At 49.0% G+C, this 17,490-nt stretch overlaps 1 protein-coding gene across 2 annotated transcripts in view; it reads left to right on the top strand.

Annotated features, from left to right (window-relative positions):
* Nucleotides 1-17,490, top strand: part of LOC147747925 (flavin-containing monooxygenase 5-like) — a 149,288-nt gene that overhangs the window by 70,464 nt on the left and 61,334 nt on the right. The gene's annotated exons all lie outside the window — the stretch shown is intronic.

Raw genomic sequence — 17,490 nt, 5'->3', positions numbered from 1 at the left:
GGAGATGGGCGGCAGCTGGCAAGTTTTGACTTTCATAGATTAGCAAAATAACTTGTCCATTTTTTCAACTTTAGAAGTTGAAAGTTGAGATCAATCCAAATCTTTCAGTAAGTACAATAACATTCTGTGAATCTGAGTAATAGCGAACCCTTACTTCACAAATCACACTGCATGCCCGTCCATCTTAGTCACACGAGGTGTCTTTTTGTCCAAAGTGAAAAAAAATGAATTAGTCGCATGTAAGGCATCACACATCACCTGGTCAATTGTTAATGTAGAGGAGTTCCAGTACAAAGATTCCTTTTTCACAAATAGTGTGATTTGTTTGGGAATCACTAAAATGCAGCTCTGCACTTAGTGATATATAACATTATTACAACCGTATCCCATGTATTTCATATGCATTTTATTTTAGATGCGTCACATTGTAAAGTCCTGCGCTACATTATACCTGCGTCAGGTATAATGTATACAGGGTGGGCGTTACGTCGCAAGGAAGCCCCGTAAAAGTGACGCAATGAAATCTACAAGATTTCAACGAGTCAATGTTACGTCCCTGCTGCGTCAAAACCTTACACCTGCTTGTAGCAGTCCTAAGCAGTGACGCAACACTATAGGTATATGCCGCCCCTGAGCATTGCTGGAGTTGCGTTGCGCTTGCGACACACCTCCAGCAATGCGCTGCCCTTACGACATAAGATTCAACTTGAATCTGACTATCCTTGCACCACGGTGCGTCGTATTGTAAATGCGACGCATGCGTGGAGGCGCAACGTGTCGCATCTTTACTGGCGCATCCCTGCTAATGTGCAAGGATGCACCAGTCCTTGTAAATCTGCCCCTAATTTGGGTTTAGATTTGCTCCTTGTCAAAGGACAGAATAAGGTCACTCACAACGAAGTTAGCCCATGTGTGCTGTTGTGGGTGGAATAAGCATATGAAATGCAATAACGGACCAATGGATGAAGAGGGCTGGCACAAAGCCCCAATAAGATTATAAATGCATTTTTAGTGAAATCTATAGCTCATGGATAAAATAAAAAAAAAACGTCAGACCCTTCCGTGGTGTGCTTGTTCCCGGGAGGACCAGTCTATACAAGTCATTTGCCAATCAGCAGACAAGGACAGCAGCAGGATGCACCCTGACTGTATGTACAGGGACAATGCAGCCTGCATCAGTAAAAGAGCTCGGGTACACTGTAAACACAATTAAAGGAAGGCAAATAAATGTTCAGGCTTTTAAATACATAAATGAGGATACTAAGAAAAGGACCCTTCAGCTGCTCACATGGGCAGATTTCCAAGGAACTGAAGCATCTTTATAGATGCGTCAGTTTTCTTGCGCCAGCGTCAAATGTCCTTGTGCCACCATGGATCAGCTGTATTTACAATACAGTGCTTCATGGCGCAAGGATTAACAGATGCGTCAGAAATTCTGATGCATCTGTTGGCCCAAAAGTCACGCATTGCCGGAGTTGTGTCGCAAGCACGACGCAAATCCAGCAATGTAATTTTTTTTAACAACACATTTTATTGGGTTATTCGTTGGGAGGATGGGCAATAGCCCTACAATGACCTGTAGGAGAGAAAGGAGGACGTTCATACAAATAACCCCATTTCTGCCATTAATGTCATGGAATTTGTATAGCGCACTACATACCCATAGGGTTTCAAGGCGCTTAGGAAGGGGAGGAGGATTACTTGTCAAATATCCATGTTTTAAGTTGCTTTCTGAATGCTAGGTGGTTCTGGGTAAGGCGGAGGTGAGCGGGGAGTGAGTTCCATGTTTTAGCAGCCAGGTATGAAAAGGATCTGCCTCCCATGGTGGTCTTGTTGATGCGAGGTACAGTGGCGAGGGCTTGGCTGGAAGAACGTAGTTGGCGGGGGGGGGTGTAGAAGGACAGTCGTGAGTTGAGGCAATCTGGTCCGATGTCGTAGAGTGATTTGTGTGCGTGGGTAAGCAGACGGAAAGTGATCCTCTTATCGACGGGTAGCCAGTGGAGGTCTTTAAGGTGACCAGAGATGTGTTCGTTGCGTGGGATGTCTAATATGAGCCTGGCTGAGGCGTTTTGGATTCGTTGGAGTTTCTTCTGGAGTTTTGCGGTGGTACCTGCGTAGAGGGTGTTTCCGTAGTCCAGTCGGCTCGTGACCAGAGCGTGGGTGACTGTTTTCCTTGTTTCGGAGGGGATCCAGCGAAATGTTTTTCTGAGCATGCGAAGAATGTTGAAGCAGGAAGAGGATACGGCGTTGACTTGTCTGTTCATTGAGAGTGAAGAATCCAGGATGACACCTAGGTTCCGTGCATGGTCTGTCGGGATGGGTGCTTTTCCGAGGGCTTCTGGCCACCAGGAGTCGTCCCATGCAGAGGGGGATGTACCTAAGATGAGGACTTCTGTTTTGTCCGAGTTCAGTTTCAGACGGCTTTGTTTCATCCATTCGGCAGCTTCTTTCATTCCTTCGTGTAGGTTAGTTTTGGCGGTGCTGGGGTCATTGGTGAGGGAAAGGATCAGTTGAGTGTCGTCCGCGTAAGAGATGATGTTGAGGTTGTGTTGGCGTGCGATGGCCGCGAGGGGGCTCATGTATACGTTGAAGAGGGTGGGACTGAGCGAGGATCCTTGTGGTACGCCGCAGATGACTTCAGAGGCCTCGGACTTGAATGGAGGAAGGCGGACTCTCTGGGTTCTTCCAGTGAGGAACGAGGTGATCCATTCAAGTGCTTTTCCTTGGATTCCGATGTTATTGAGGCGTTGTAAAAGGGTGCTGTGGCAGACTGTGTCGAAAGCTGCAGAGAGGTCAAGGAGGATGAGGGCGACTGTGTCTCCATTGTCCAGTAGAGTTCGAATGTCGTCTGTTGCTGCGATGAGGGCGGTCTCAGTGCTGTGTTTTGCTCGGAAGCCAGATTGAGAGGAGTCGAGGGATTTGTTGGCTTCGAGGAAGGCGGCGAGCTGGTTGTTGACAGCTTTCTCGATGACTTTGGCCGGGAATGGGAGAAGCGAGATGGGGCGGTAATTTTTGAGTTCGGTGGGGTCTGCTGTTGGTTTTTTCAGAAGGGCGGTGAGTTCAGCGTGTTTCCAGTCTTCCGGGAAGGTGGCGGAGTTGAGGGAGCAGTTGATGACGTCTCGGAGGTGTGGTGCTATGACGGAGTCTGCTTTGTTGAAGATGTGGTGAGGACATGGGTCTGTGGGGGATCCAGAGTGGATGGAATTCATCAGGCGGATGGTGTCCTCAGTGGAGATTGGGTTCCAGTCGTTAAGGGTGTTCACGGGGGGGAGATGATCAGCAGATGGCGGGGTGAGTTGGTTTCCGGGTTGGTTGTCAAAGCTGTTGTGGATGTCTGCAATCTTGTTGTGGAAAAATGAGGCTAGGGAGTCGCAGAGGATTTGAGAGGGGGTGATGTCGTTGGAGTTGGCCGAGGGATTGGAGAATTCCTTGACGATGTTGAAAAGTTCCTTGCTGTTATGGGCGTTGTTGTCAAGTCGATCCTTGAATGCTGTTTTCTTGGCTTTTCGGATCAATTGGTGGTGAGTGCGGGTGGCGCATTTGAAGGCGTCCTTGGTGCTGGTGGTTGGGTCTTTTTTCCAGGCCTTTTCAAGGGAGCGGCAGAGTTTCTTGGACTTCTTGAGATCATCGTTGAACCATGAGGCCTTCTTGCTGCCAGGTTTGCTTTGACGATTTTTCAGTGGTGCTAAGGTGTCGGCGGTGTTGGATAACCATAGGGTGAGGTTGGCGGCGGCTTCGTTGGTGTTAGAAGAGAGGGCTGGGGAGTTTCGAAGGAGCGATGCGGAGATTTGGTCCGTGGTGATTTTGTTCCAGTTTCTTTGCAGGGTAGGTTGGAGGTGGATGTTGGGTTTTGGTTTGTTGTAGGTGAAGTGAACGCAGCTGTGGTCGGTCCAGAGGAGGTCCGTGGTGTGGCTGAAGGAGACATGGTTGCTGGATGTGAAGATGGGGTCGAGTGTGTGACCTGCGATGTGGGTGGGGCAAGTGACTAGTTGTTTAAGTCCGAGGTTGGCGAGGTTGTCCACAAGGGTGGCGGTGTTGCGGTCGTTGATCTTTTCAAGGTGAAAGTTGAGGTCTCCCAGAAGGATGTAGTCTTTGGAGGGGAGCGCGTGTGGAGTGATGAAGTCCGTGATGTCTTCACTGAATTTAGCTCGGGGTACTGGTGGTCTGTAGAGGAGGGTGCCTCTGAGTGTGGTCTTGGGGTCGATGTGTATTTGGAAGTGGAGGTGTTCGGAGTTGGCGAGGTTGGTGTCAGAGCTGGTTGAGATGCGGATGGATTTCTTATGGACGATAGCGATTCCTCCTCCTGTGTGGCTGGTACGGTCTTTGCGAGTGATCTTATAGTCTTCAGGGATGGCAATGGTGATGTCTGGTGCGGAGGAAGCGTTCATCCATGTTTCCGTTAGGAAGGCGATGTCCGGAGAGATGGTGTCTAGTAGATTCCATAGGTCAATGGCGTGTCTGTGGACCGAGCGGGTGTTGAGAAGGATGCATTGTAGGTGGTTGGGGTCGGGGATCTGTGATGTGGTCGTGGCGGAGCTGTTGACGGTGCCGCTGAATTTGCAGGAGTAGCAAGAGAAAGGTCCATGGGTGTGTCCAGGAGCGGCTTGGACGCAGTTGGGGGCACGACCGGGGTCAAGGGCTAGGAGGGTGGCGGCATCGTAGGTTACGCGGGGGGGCTGGGCAATGCGTGGGGCAGGGGGTCTGGCGCTGGGCGCGGTCCAGGCGCGGACGGGCGTAGACGGGCTTACCTTTGGCGCACCTTCGGCGTGTCCGTAGCGCGTGGACGCTGCGCGTGGAGGCATTGGCCATAAATGGATGGTGGAGGGGGCGGAGCGTGGGAGGGTCAGCAGCTGGGAGGCGGTAGCGGGGAGGAGGGGCAGGGAAAACAACAACAGCCAAACAAGATGGAGGTGAGAGGGGAGGCGAGGCAGGGGCAGTAGGTCGCCTGGGACAGCTAAAATTAATACTATAATATACGATGCTGCCAGGTGGCCAAATATAGCTAAATGCAGTGCAGGGCGGGCGGCGCTACAAACACAAGCAATGCAGGGCAGGCGGCGCTATAATCACATGCGCTGTGAGCAATGATATTTTTAAAACACAGCGCAAATTGGTTACATGCAGGCGATACCAATGATTAACAGAATGCAGGCGATACCGTGATATTATTAGCAGTGTGAAGATCCCCAGGAAGACAGCAGCAGTACTGGGAGAGGAGCAAGGGAGCAACCGGTCAGGAGCGAGTCCGGGCGGTCACAGGGGCTGGAAGGACGAGGTAGGCTCTGTGAACGTGGGTGGGAGGGTCAGCAGCTGGGAGGCGGTAGCGGGGAGGAGGGGCAGGGAAAACAACAACAGCCAAACAAGATGGAGGTGAGAGGGGAGGCGAGGCAGGGGCAGTAGGTCGCCTGGGACAGCTAAAATTAATACTATAATATACGATGCTGCCAGGTGGCCAAATATAGCTAAATGCAGTGCAGGGCGGGCGGCGCTACAAACACAAGCAATGCAGGGCGGGCGGCGCTATAATCACATGCGCTGTGAGCAATGATATTTTTAAAACACAGCGCAAATTGGTTACATGCAGGCGATACCAATGATTAACAGAATGCAGGCGATACCGTGATATTATTAGCAGTGTGAAGATCCCCAGGAAGACAGCAGCAGTACTGGGAGAGGAGCAAGGGAGCAACCGGTCAGGAGCGAGTCCGGGCGGTCACAGGGGCTGGAAGGACGAGGTAGGCTCTGTGAACGTGGGTGGGAGGGTCAGCAGCTGGGAGGCGGTAGCGGGGAGGAGGGGCAGGGAAAACAACAACAGCCAAACAAGATGGAGGTGAGAGGGGAGGCGAGGCAGGGGCAGTAGGTCGCCTGGGACAGCTAAAATTAATACTATAATATACGATGCTGCCAGGTGGCCAAATATAGCTAAATGCAGTGCAGGGCGGGCGGCGCTACAAACACAAGCAATGCAGGGCGGGCGGCGCTATAATCACATGCGCTGTGAGCAATGATATTTTTAAAACACAGCGCAAATTGGTTACATGCAGGCGATACCAATGATTAACAGAATGCAGGCGATACCGTGATATTATTAGCAGTGTGAAAATCCCCAGGAAGACAGCAGCAGTACTGGGAGAGGAGCAAGGGAGCAACCGGTCAGGAGCGAGTCCGGGCGGTCAAACATGCTGGTGAAATAAAAACAATAAAAACAGTATGCAGACAGTTCTCGATCTCCAAACTAATACATACAGCATAGTGATATCGATATTCATATACAAACGGACCGACATAGTCTGGTCAAGGTGAAGTAAAGAGTAATGAATAATCAAGATCAAGGGGGCACCATTCAGGGGTCTTCATCCAGCAGGGGGGGGAAGTTCGATTCCTGGATATGTCGCCTATCGAGTCCAGATCTTCCGATGCTTTGCAGGGCATCCCCAGGCAAGGAACACAGCAATCTCGGCCCCCTTACACCTATCTAACTCGGTCTTCCATTTACCCAAGGTTGGGAGAGATGTTGCTTTCCATAGTTGTGCTATGTCCCTCTTGGCAATAGTAAGAGCCAGGAACAGTAAGTGCTGCTTGTACCTATTCCACCCAATGTCGTCAGTGCTATGTAAGAGGAAGAGTCGTGGATCAAGTGGGAGCTCCCACGATAGTACCTCGTTCAGGCAGGACCGAATCCTGCGCCAAAAGGGTTGCAACACCGTGCAGCTCCATACCGTGTGCAGGAATGCACCCTCCTCCCGGTCACACCTCAGACAAGTGGGGGACTGGATAACTCCCATTCGCCAAAGTCGAGTCCGGGTATAATACACCCGGTGTAGGTATTTGAACTCTATTAGACGAAATTGCGTGGAGACCGCCGAACCCCTCGGGCGAGCAATGGCTTCAGCCCTGTCATCATCAGTCAGGCCTGGGATGTCGGCCTGTCACGCAAGTCGTGTCTTGTCAAGAGTAGTTGGTGTGTGGGGCATCAAAGTCTGATATATTTGCCTAATATTGTGGAGGCCAAGGTCGCCCATCAGCAGGTGGACTTCCAGGGGGTGAAAATCGGGGAGGGCCTCTAGTGTGCGAATCAGGGGTGTGAGTGCATGTTGAAGTTGAAGACATTTGTAGAATTGTGTTCTATGGAGGTCAAAATCGACCTGTAGCTGTTGAAAGGATTTCAAGGTGGTGCCCCGCATCACATCCCCGAGGGTCGAGATCCCCATGAGGTTCCACCCCCGGAACATCTTCAGAGCGGCCACTGGGCGGAGGTATGTACCCTGCCAGAGGGTTTTTTTCTGGGTGAGTTTCCCATTCCAACCCACCTGTCGGACCTTAGCCCTCCACAACTGTATCACCACTCTACCAGGAGGCGGCACAAACTCTAGGCGTGTGTTCTATTGCATATGCCGGATCTGTGGGGGAGTTATACCACCATTCATTCACCACGAGTATGTGAGACGCTACATAATATGAATAAATGTCTGCAGCTGCAATCCCCCCACAATATGTAGATTGCGCACAGGTGTGGAGAGCAACTCTAACTGCACCGCCATTCCAGAGAAATTTGTTTTGTATGGTGGTGACTTGTGCACACCAGGAGCGTGGAATAGGGATGGGAAGTTTTGGAGGTGGTACAGGACCCGGGGCAGTGACACCATCTTAAAGATGGCTGAGAGACAATAAAGGGATAGGGGAAGAGAAGACCATATTGCCGTTTTGCCATTGAAACTTGTTAGCAATGGGGTGATATTGTGTGCCCAGGAGACTTTGTGGCATAGGGGCACGAAAATGCAGAGATATTTGAATCCAACCGTTGTCCGGGAGAGTTGTGAGGCCGGCGCATCGCAACCCTGGTGTCCGCAAATAATATGGATTTGGCAGGATTTGGGTGTAAGCCTGTAGTTCCACCAAACACTCTGAGGATTTCTAATATTCGGGGCTCAGAGTGCCAGGGATCCGTGATAAAAAAGAGGACGTCATCCGTGTATAACGCAATGCGGTCCAAGCGCCACCCTGACCAGTCAAAACCCCGTAGCACCGGGTCACTTCTGACCCACACCGCTAAGGGCTTGAGTGCAAGGGTAAACATTAACAGGGATAGGGGACAGCCCTGTCTAGTACCTCTTTGGTGGGGAAGGGTTAGGAGCGATGCCCCGCGATGCTTATAGACGCCGTCAGGTCAGTATATAACAGTTGTACATACGCCAGGAAACCCAGCCCAAACTTGACAGTCTCGAGCAATTGGAAAAGATACACCCAGCTCAGCGAGTCGAATGCTTTGTCAATATCAGCGAGGAGTATGGCGGCTGGCCGACCGAGCGCTGGGGCCACCGTCATAGCGTTATGTACTTTTCGAATATTGTGGCGAGTGGCTCTTTGCGGCATGAAACCCGACTGGTCGGGGTGTATCAAATCCGTGACATGCACGCAGGCGGTCGGCAAGGATTTTCCCCAACAATTTGGGTTCGAAGTTAATAAGGGAGATGGGGCGGTAGGAGGAGGGGTCTTCTGGAGGGCGGCCGGACCGTAGAAATAACATAATTTCTGCGTGTCGCCAATCTCGGGGCAGAATGGTAAGTTCCGTGGCCTCTTGTATGGCCGCCAACAAATGGTGCCCCAGTAGGTGTATGTTCGGCCGAAGGAATTCCATAGGGAATCCATTAGGGCCAGGGGCACGCCTGGGGTGAAGCTCATTGAGGGCACCAGTCAGTTCGTCCACTGAAATTGGGGCCTCCAATTGTTGACGGAGATGATTATGGAGCCCCTGTGGTGGTATGTCAATGAGGAACTCCGCTATGAGGTCGGCCAAGATCTGTTCATGTCTCACATAGAGAGTTGTGAAGTGTCTCACAAATTCCCCAGCAACACCCTCCGGTGACGTGTGCAAGAACCCGTCAGCGCCGCAAATAGTTGGTACGACCCCCAATGGAGCATTCTGCTGGACTTGTTGAACCCGATGTTGTGACGCCTCCCAGCTCTCTTTGGCCTTGCCCATTAGATATTGCCGTAGTTCCTGTTGCACCTATATCAGGTTTCGCCGTATAGTAGGGCTAGGGTTCAAGTTAAGCTGCGAAGCCAGGGTCATCTAGAATTACTCTATAGCCTCTAGTTTCTCCCACCGTATGCGTTTTTCTTTGATGTGATAACTGATTTTGGTACCCCGAATAATTGGCTTTAGGGCCTCCCATAAATTACACTGAGAAGGGGCAGAGGGACCATTATCGTCCAGGTAGGTGGTAATCACTGTGTGAACCATCTCCTGATAAGCAAGGCACCGCAGATGCCAGGTAGACATGCACCAGCGGAAGGGGGATTTTCGGGAGCAGGTATGGAATTGCAAGGTGACCGGAGAGTGGTCGGAGAGCCAGCGGAGCATATGTGTGACTGTGAAGAAACACCTGAGGGGTGAAGAAATAGTCTAAGCGCACCCATGTACTGTGGACAAATATGCGTAGCTATGTTCTGCGGGTGATATTCTCACCAGATGTCAGGCCAACCCAGGGTGGATACCAGTGTATGCAATTTTGTAGGGCCTGGTAGTGGTGGGCTGTCTGTACTGCGTTGTCGGTCCGGTGGCCCCATTGTATCAATCCAGTCGCCCCCTAGAAGGGTCAAGCCCTCAAGTAGGTCCCCCCAGACTCCTGAGATCTTATCAATAAAGTCTGTCCCTAGTGGGGGAGGGGCGTAGATACTGCCTATGTTAACCTGTTCCCCGTACAGCGTGCCTGTGACAAAGAGGAATCAACCTCCAGGATCATTCTTATGTGCTATGTGCTGAAACAGGACCCTGCGATGTTTTAAAATAGCCACTCCCCTGGAACCCCTGGTGAACCCCGGACGATACACATGATAAAAGCCAAAGCGGGCCAGACATGGAGCTTTGGTCCCTAGGAGGCAGGTCTCTTGTAAAAGTAGAATATCCACCCCATACCTCTTTGCCTGATGCAAAACTGCACCTTGTTTCACTTTGTTTATTAGACCCCTGTCGTTCCATGAGACTACTGTAAGTTCTCCTATAGGGGTTATATTACCTAGCACCATTTTCCCTTGATTTAAAAACAGTTGCAGCGGAGAGATAACAACCTGAAAATTCTGTCTCCATATAACATAAGAACACAAACATCCTAAAACCACGTGCCCTTAAAACCCCACCGCCCCCCACCCGACACTGCAGAGAACTAGAAGCATCTGTCGCGTTGTAAGGCACAAAAGGCTCCGAACAGAGGAACCCCGCACCCCAGGCGCGTGTAATCCGGGAACACCATCATGGATCGGGAATCATGTTGGGTACTGCCCTTGTGAGTCCTGGCATAACATAAAATGGCATCTCTGTTGGCATAGTTCAGGATTTTGGCAATTACTCAATTACAGGCAATTACAGGCGCACCTGGGGGAGGTTTTTGTGTCAGGGCACTGTGAGCACGCTCCACCACAAAAGACGAGGACACTAGATCTTTCGACATGAGGTTTGTGAGCCACCGAGTGATGAAGTCAGTCAATGAAACACCCTTGCAGCTCTCCAATAGGCCCACGAAGCATAAGTTATTGCGTCTTGCTCGGCCCTCTGCATCCTGCACCCTGGAAGCCAGCTCCTGCGACACCACCGTGATTTGTTCACCTTTTTTTGGAGGGTGGAAGCTGTATCTTCCACTGTCGAGACCCTCGTTTCCGCCTCTGTGATGCGATTGACGCCTTGCACAGGTCTTGGCACAGGAATGAGACCTCACACCCCACTGCTTCGATCTTGGCGTCCAGCATGTCCCTTGCATTGTTGATTGCTGCTAGGAGGGTCGCATTGTTGGGAGCCGAGCCGAGCCTGTCCCTGCACCGCCCGTGGAGCCCCCAGTGGGCGTAGTGTACTGATCGAGGGTGCCCTGCTTGGGGCCTGCCACACTGGGCTTATCCTTGCCCATTGTGGAGAGAGTACAAAGTCGCTGTGGCCACACAGGGAATATGGGCTAGTAGTACAGGATTGCATGTGTACCTCGAGGTGGGATGCCTCAGAGCAAGAAAAAATCGGTATGACCCGGATATGGGCAGACCCAGGCCGCAAGACTGACGCTTCAAGGATAGAGGAGGGCATCCGGGTCAGCCAGGAACGAGCCACCAGAGCAGTCTCCGCGTATCCACTCCTTCAGCGGCGGGGACCAGCCCTCGAAGAGCCACACCATCGCCTTAGTGGGGGCCTCAGTGGGTGCACCCGACAATCTTCGCATGCAGGAGGCTCTGGGGCAGCACTGGGGAAACCGGTCAAGTCATGAGGCTCCTCCGGCCCACACCAGCCGGGAGTATCCAGGGGGTCCCGGGCAAGTCTTTGTCTCTTCACCGTTATGACAGACACAGGACTACACACAAAGCAATCCGGGCCTCGCCCTCAGGGGTCACGCAAAACCAGGCTGGCCGGCTAGGGGATCCCATCATAAGATACATAAGATATCACCTGTGCCTTCAGTCGGGCCCATGCATCTGTTCAATGCCATCACCAGGTGGTGGGGGGGGGGGGGGCGCCAGCAAGAACGGAAGGTGGCTAATAATGGTGTGGGCCGAACGCTCACCCCCAGGGGCTGTAACCCAGCCCTGGTTTCTCTCAGTCCACCCCCCGCAAGCCAGTCACCACGAGACTCAATCAGGTCACTCGGCCGTGCCCGGCCGGTCCAGGATCTGGGGCCCAAGCGCTGACAGGGCCGCGACAACCTTAGCAGTGAGTGTAAAAATTCTGAACAAAGGGTCAAAATTCAGGACAGGAGGTGAAAATTCAGGACAAATGGTATGTTTTACAGACACATCAGAGGAGGTTGTGCAATAGTATATAAGTAAGTAAATAGACAAGCACTTTAGTACAATTGAAAGTAAGTTTATATTAGGTTGAGACAATTGTGCACTTCATTTTTTTTTCAGTATGCGCGCAGCTTTAAGCAAATGTGCAGGTCTTTCAGTGCTAACAAAACTACCGTTCCCACCCCACCTTGCCAGCTCCCAGAGAAAACGCCCGATGCCCAGTCTGGCCAGTCTGGCCTTGCTACCACCCTCCAATGGTGACCCTCATCTTCACATAGACCCTCTCTCATGTGTATTTAATTTCTTTTATAGTGCTACTCATCCCCAGCATGTAGGGCAGAGTGTCGAAGTGCGTTACAACACACACATATTATATAGAGACAATGACTCATTTAAATTGAAAGACAATGTATAGGAATTGTTGCTTAAGATAATGGGACTTACAATGTGTAATCATACTTTCATCCATCATTCAGTCTTTCACCATTAATTCTGTCTTTCTATCTGTGTGCCCATCCATGTCCATATTCAACCATTTACAAAACTATCCATCACGTATCCTTCCATCCATCATTTCACTCATCCATCTCTCCAGCCACCCTTTTACTTATCCATCCATTATCCATCCATCCACCTTTTCACCCTATCCATCCATTCACTCATCCATCCACTCTTCCACCCATCCATCCTTCACTCATCCCTCCAGCCATTTACCTAGGCAGCCATCCTTTCACTTACTCATTCATCCACCCAGTCACTCATCCTTTCACCCGTTTAGTCATCCATTCACTCATCCTCCCTTTCTCTCCCCATCCCCCTTTCACTCAGTCATCCATCCATACTTCCATCCACCACCCATCCATCTACTCATCCACTCATGAATCCATCCATTGAACCTATCAGTCATCCATCCTTTCACTCATCCATCCATCCATCCTTTCTCTCATCCATCCACCTTTTCACTCATCTATCCATCCTTTTGTCCAGCTACCCGCCCTTTCACTCACTCATCCAGCCTTACATCCACGCTTTCACCCATCTGTCCATCCATTCACCCGTTTATTTATCATTCATCAATCCATCCATCATTCCACTCATCCATCCACCGATTCACTCGTCCATCCTCCACCCTTTCACTCATCCATCCATCCATCATTTCACTCATCCATCCAGCCATCCATCCCTTCACTTACTTATTCACTCACCTTTTTACATTAATTATGAGCTGAGCCTTTGGCTACAGAGTTGCAAACTTAAGAGACCCATCAAGAACTCCACCCTCGCTGTTGTTCACAAACAAGGGGCGGGGTGAGGAAGGGTTCACTATGCCCCTGCACATAGGCAATGTGTAAGGCATGAGTCGTGCATGATGCACAGTACCTGGACGTGAGGCGACTGTGACATGGTGTTGTTTTCTGAGCTTTAAATGGGATGAAAAAACTAGGGGGTTCTCTCCAAAAGGGTGTTCGATGCAATTAAGGGCGTGGCTTAAAACACCAAAGCTAAATATCTGTGCTTAGTATAATATGATTTAAAAAACAAAATAGACCAAAACTTAATACCTAAAACACCACAAACATCATAGGACCCTGGGGTGCCAAGGAAATGGGATCCCCCCGGCTTACTGATGGTGTTTCATCTCCAGATACTTACTGTGTCTGGGGCGATGGTGTAAGGGTCAGAGGATCAATGAACAGGAACCTACACCTACTGTGTACCTTATCTTGCATTGCTGTCCACAGAGGCCTGAAGGCAGTATTGCCAGGAAGGTGGAACACCACTCAATGCTAACACGTGGGTCAAGGAAGGTTTTTAGTACAACTTATAGGTTTTGCACTGCAGTGCAACCAGTGGGGTCAGATTAGTTGGTCAATGTGCGTCAATGAGAGAAATAAAGGGGCATATTACCAACAACTAGCGATAATTATCGCTATGTTGGTTTAGCGGCGATATTTTTATCGTCGAGCTGCGGCGATTTTTATCGCTTAGGAACCTTGCTATTATCAAGGTTAATCTCCTAAGCGATAAAAATCGGTCGAAATGCATGAATATCGCTGAAAAGTCAGCGATATTCATGGATTACCGAGCTAATGCTCTTAGCCATGTTATCCACCTACCATTGGATAACATGGCTAAGAACTGCTCAGGGGCAGGTGTTAGCTTTTGGAGATATTCGCGCTTAGCGCGAAAATCTCCAAAAGTTGGTAATAGGAGATAGCGATGTTAGCGACTGTTTCCAGTCGCTAACATCTTGGCACGCCCACTTTGCATGTCATTAGTGATAAATATCACTAACATGCAAAGCGGGGCCCAAGATGGTCGCTATCTCCTACTAGATGACGCTAACTGGTGTTAGCGACAGCTAGGTAATAGGGAGATAATTTTATCTCCGCTTTCTTGGCTTTTAAAGCCAAAAAAGCGGAGATAAACCCCCTTGATAATATGCTACAAAAATCCTGCTCCAGAACTCGGTGTCACTTAAGCACTCAGGATTGCCAAACATTCCCTTGTTGCTGCTGTCCTGGGATCAATGCAGTACTCTGCTGCTGACCCCAGATTCAGCCCATATGTCTTTTTTTTAATTATTGTTAGGCATGCTGCACAGCAGCCACGCTGCTATGCAGCATGGCTACAAATTATTGCCAAGGTTGGCAATGCCCATGCTGTACAGCATGAACAAAAGGCAATGGCAGAGCCAAGAGTCCTTTTGACTTTACCAGTGCTTATTAAGTCTCGGCACAACATGTGTATCTGAGCAAATCGGGCAATCTCCCCATGTATCAAAAAGAAAAACAAGCATTGGCATAGCCAATAGGTCTTGCCTTCTGGACCTTATAAGCATTTAGACTATACTACAGCAATACATACAGTGGAGTGCTTCATAGTATGCGTCTGCCATTTTTAGGCACTGGAATTGTTCACTGTTATTATCGTCCACTTTAATGGTGCTGAATTTACCAACCTAAAAAGGATGGGGCTGGGTTCAAAAATCCATTTTTTACAAAGGTCCCTCAAGTTACAACTTTTACGCCGCAGTGCGCTGATAGTCCTGAGTAGCGCCGCGAGCACAAAGAGGTGCGCTAGGCACGATCCAGGCTCCTGGGGCCCTCACACAGTCTCTCCAGTCGAACTGCCCCAGGACCACAGGTGCACAAGTGCTGTTATGTTCCACTCCCCACACATACTGTCCGGCCAGGCGACCACCACTCTCTCCTCCTGCACTTGTTCGCTAGGGGCTAATTTTCAAAGCGCTAGGTACAGCTCGGGCCTGCCCCCAGCGGACTCGCCCATTATTGTGCTGTTAGGGATGACAACAACAACAGTTTGTTATCACAATTATTATCACCACTGATGCTAGTTGTAGCAGCGAGATACGGATAAGCACAATAACAGTGATAAAATTAATAGTACGGCCGCTTGTGCACACTGGGGTCTCTTCCTCAGTGCACTACCGGCTGTCTCGGTTCAGCTCCTCGGTGCTCACCGCGCACACTGGCCTTGTTTATTCGTCTACTTTTCTTCTTCGTATACACAATAGTACTATGCATCTCATTAGTAGTAATTAATTAATATTTTTATTAACACACCTACTATAATTATCAATACTGCTACCAGGCATTCTTCTGATATTAATAGTGAACATTGTGAAAATTTGGCCTTGGAGCCGGGATGTCATCTCAAGAAGGGAAACTCTAAAAAAAGCAAACCTTTTTTCCCAGTTGTTGAAGCAAGAGTAGTCTAGTTTTCCTCTTATTGAAAATGCAATATGTCTCGCCTTTGATTAAGTTAAAGCCATTTGCTGTGCTAATGGTATTGTATTCTAGCTTTGCATTATTTAGTGTATGTTTGTGATATGTGCATATATATTTGCATATATTTGCTCTCCCCTCGCCCCTTTCGTCTGCCTCATGCTATTGTAGTCTCCACTTACGAAATTAACACACATACTATTCTTCTACTCATTCACCTCCCAATTCTGAAACACTGCTCTTTTCCTACTAACGCTATGCTTTAAACTACTACACATCTAACAAAACAATTCTAACTACATACAACTACAACATATTACAAATATACACTAAATAATGCCAAGATAGAATACAATACCATTAGCAAAGCAAATGGCTTTAACTTAATCAAAGGCGAGACCTATTGCATTGCAAATGCTTGATATTTATAACTCAGTAGGACATGTCTCCTATATCATTTCATTGATGTGTCATTTGCATCACTAAATAGCCAAACCCATTAAGCAGTGGCGCCTTTTGATGGGGGCTAGAAACGGACCCAGCTCTAAGTGCACACACTTTTGCCGCACTGCCATAGCTGCCCAAGGTAGCAGGATGCCACACAGAAAAAACAAACAGAAACTGATCCTTGCAACACAGAATTTGATTAAGTTACCTTTCATTTCAAAGCAGTGTTGTTTGCTTAAAAGGTTTCCAGGTCTGCTCGCTTCACAGTCACCTGGGGGAGGACTGATGTGACACAGCGGCAAGGGTGGTCACCTGGACATCCCAGCACTGAGTATGTTTCCAGCTTGTCTTAGGAGACTGTAAGCAGCTGATATACCCATTAAGCAGTGTCAAAGCATTCCTGAACATCAAAGGGTTTATCAAGATTTTTTTTTTAGGTTTTTTAGGTGAGGAAGGGGGGGGGAGGTTTGATGTGTGCATAAGTGCCTCTCAGGCAATACTTAGTATGAGCCCCTTCCCCTCCAAGAATACACCCCCAACAGAGATTTTTTTAATTTACATTGGCAGAGCTGCATTTCATGTCCAGAGGAATACTGAGAATGATAATTTTTCATCACTGAATAGAACGGAAGTAGCTTTTGAAAATAACACATTTTAAACCAACTGGAATGCTACCAATAAAATACATCTATATTATTTAAACTAACACCACTAATGTTTCAGGGCGATCATGTCCGTAAAGGAAAGTAATTTGTGTTGCTGCATAAGCACTTAAAGAGCTTTGCAATTGTTCCAAGACTATTTCTACACCATTGCTGTGTGACGTCTTTCTCTACACTGACATAACCGCTTTACTCTCCATTAGAAAGTGACACATGATATAAGGCAATGATATATCACACACAAACACACTGAAAACATGCAAATGTCACACATAGACTCATAACTTGGCAACTTTGGACAGTGGGGGGACGGGTGGACACAGAGGTAATACCTTGTACCAGTCAGATCCTGGTTCAAGACTGACTCTTCGGCTGTGAGCCTCAGTTTGCAAGTCCCCGTCTTTATACCTCAAGGGATTGTAAATTGTTTGGACACTTAAGATCTCATGTAAACAAAAGTCCAGAGCCAAATTACTTAAATCCCAATCTGATGTCACTGACATTTTCTCACCGACTGTAGAATACTCATCTTTATCAGAACTACACTCGGTCGCAACTGACAGAAGACATGGAGTGACAGCACCTCTAGTGTTTTCAACTCTGAACACATATCGTAACAGATCATAGTTCTTCACTAGACTGTGTTAAATGCAAACTCCAACATGTTCATGACACCATGAGCATCACTCCGGTGCCTACCTTTAGTTACAGGCGCCATCCGGACTGTAAACTCAGCAGAAACCTCTTCCAAATATCCCTTTAGCCCCTTCGATGCTCATGAAGAGCTCAGCTCGTCATGAGGCACAGTGGTCGTGTGCTCATGACGAGCTGAGCTCGTCATAACCACACCCAGTTCTATTATGGCC

This window comes from Lissotriton vulgaris, chromosome 1_1 (assembly GCF_964263255.1).
Source record: "Lissotriton vulgaris chromosome 1_1, aLisVul1.2, whole genome shotgun sequence".
Lineage (NCBI taxonomy): Eukaryota > Metazoa > Chordata > Amphibia > Caudata > Salamandridae > Lissotriton > Lissotriton vulgaris.
The sequence above is the reverse complement of the archived record's forward strand: the minus strand, read 5'-3'. Positions and strand labels throughout refer to the sequence as shown.